At 34.6% G+C, this 2,817-nt stretch overlaps 1 pseudogene; it reads left to right on the top strand.

Annotated features, from left to right (window-relative positions):
- The first annotated feature begins 541 nt into the window (after positions 1-541).
- Positions 542-659, top strand: LOC111743854 (annotated as a pseudogene).
- The last annotated feature ends 2,158 nt before the right edge of the window (positions 660-2,817 follow it).

Below are 2,817 nucleotides of genomic sequence, written 5' to 3' on the forward strand. Positions count from 1 at the left end.
AATTAAGCCAATGTAGTACTGAAGTAGGAATAAACAAATAGATTAATGAAAAATAATAGAGTCCAGAAATTAACTCATGTATTCATAGGAATTTAGCTTATGATAAAGGTGGAATTTCTAAACATGAGAAAATGAAAGATTATTAAAAAATAATACTACTACTGGGACAATAAGAGAGCCACACAGAAAAAAAATGAAGTGAATTTCTACCTTATATACATACTCAGAAATAAATCCAGATTGATTCAAGAACTACATTATACAAGTATTAGAAGAAAACACAAAGAAATATTTTTATAATCATGGAATAGGAAAGACTTAGTAGTTATAAGAAAAAATAGACATTTTATTACATAGAAATTTAAAACTCTGATGGAAGATTGGGAAAATTATTTGCAACACATACCTTAGACAAACACTTAGTAACTATAATATATAAAACTCCTACAAATATTCTATTAAAAATAAGCAAGCTAATATAGAAAAATGGCAGAGGAGAAAAACAGATAATTCTGAAAAGAGGACTACGGCCATGCTACCCTGCTACAGCCATTCCACCCTGAACAAGCCTCATCCCTCTGATCTTGGAAGCTAAGCAGGGTTGGCCCTGGTTAGTACTTGGATGGGAGACGACCTAGGAAGACCAGGTGCTGTAGGCATAAAAAATTAAAAGTAAGGGATTATAAGCTGACAGGTTCCTTGCAATCTGTGAGGTCAACCAAGGTTTGCCTCCCCTAAAAAGAAAAATTAAAAAAATAAATAAAATAGAAAGAGCAAATACAAATAATCCAATACATATTTGAAAACATCCTCAACTTCACTAGCATGCAGGGAGATACAAATGAAAACAAGGAGAAATTGTTTTTTGCCTATCCAATCTTAACAGAGCTAAAAGGATTGATAATATGTAATGATGCTGTTGGGGAAACAAGAAGGCTCATACTCTGTTGAGAGTATAAAAGGTTACCTCCTTTTTGGAGAATAATTTGTCACCATCTGTCAGAATTTTTAATGTATATACACCCATCATTTCCACTTCATCTGTCCTACATATATTCCTGTAAATGTGTACAAAGATATATGTGCAATTATGATCACTGTACCTTTTCAAAAATTGGATGTAACCTAAATACTTCTCAATAAGAGACTAGTTAAAAAAAATACAGAATATCCACGCTGAAAATACCACATAATTGTTAAAAAGAAATGCATGTCTGTGTGTATCTACGTGAAACACTTCCTAGGGCACATTATTAAATGTAAAAGCAGCATCAAAACTATATGAATAATGTGATCCCATGTACGTTAAAAAAAAAAGAACTATATTCTATACATTTTATAGATACATATAAACGTGTAAATAACCACATCGTAGTCACCAAACCACAATTTAATATTCAAAAAAGCACAATTCAAACAGGATTTCTTCACTTATTCCTCCTAAGATCTTACAAATTCAGATACATAGACTTTACTATTTAACTATTTTACTATTCCAATACTTCACTATTCTTTTTTCCTCAATTCTTTGCTTTTCTGTATAAATTTTAGGAATAACTTTCCAAGTTCCATGAGAAACTCCAGTTGGGATTTTTATTGGTTTAATTAATTAAAAATTTTTCTCTGTCCCTATAGACTGAAAGCTCTTCAATGACAAAAGACCATTATCTGTCCTGTTCTCACTGAGTTTCTCTCACCCAGCCCGGTGTCTGGAGTAAAGTAGGTGCTCAATAAACATTTGTGGAATGGCTGGATGAATGAACGAATGAATGAATAATCTATAATAATGACTCAACATAAAATGCTTTACAGGCACTTAAATATTATGGGGAAATATTCACAACATATTAAGTGAAAAAAGTAGGCTTCAAAACTTAAAATGACCCTATTATTGTAAAACAGATCTACATATACATTTATGTATGCATACAGAAAAATGAAGAAATAAAAACTGGTCGTCTGGGTGATAAAATTGCAGATTGTTATTTTCTTATTTATACTTTAAAAATTTTTCTATAATTAGCACATAATATTTTAGAATAAAATAATAGACATAATTTAAAATAATAAACAAAAGAAAATATCACAACATTTAAAATTTATGGGGGAGTATGAAAGGGCAGTGCTGTCTAATGCCATTAGTTCAGGTGATTAGGTTAAGCTGTCTTCTAGTTAAGGCTGGAGTTTTGTCAATAGACAAAAGGTAAATTTTTAACTTTTTCTACTTGAAGTTTAACACACATAACAAAAGAAGGCATAAATCTTACGGTGTACAGCTCAATGAATTATTACAAGGTGAATACACTGTGTAACCATTGCCCAGGTCAAAAAAAATGAACCATTATCAGTGCCCAGAAGCCAAAAAAACCATTACCTGCACTCTGTAATACTGCTTTCTCCCTCCTCCGCAGAGGCCCTCACTGGATTCTGCAGGACCTCCCAGGCTTGGGCTGCCAGACAGCTCAGGGAAGCCACAGGGGAAGCAAGCAGAGACACCTCTGGGGCCGGGGGAGAACCTACTGCCAACCCAGCCTACCTCCCAAACTGGGAGCACCTGGCCAGTGTCGAGTGATACCAAGATTTTTTAAAGGTGGGATACAATACACAAAATTTAAAAACACCTCCAGACTCACTTTCTTTTATCTTCCCCCACTGCATCTGTCATTGTGACCCCAGGGAGTGAGGTCAAATGCCACCACAGCAAGATGAGGCAGGGAGAAGTCTTGCAAGGAGAGAGCAAGCCCACTTCTTTCAGCCCCGTGGGTAGTAGGGAGAAAGATGGGAGTGGGAGACAGGTAATGAGATAGTGAGCAGGTG

The sequence above is a fragment of the Pteropus vampyrus genome, unplaced genomic scaffold, assembly GCF_000151845.1.
Source record: "Pteropus vampyrus isolate Shadow unplaced genomic scaffold, Pvam_2.0 Scaffold123, whole genome shotgun sequence".
Classification (NCBI taxonomy): domain Eukaryota; kingdom Metazoa; phylum Chordata; class Mammalia; order Chiroptera; family Pteropodidae; genus Pteropus; species Pteropus vampyrus.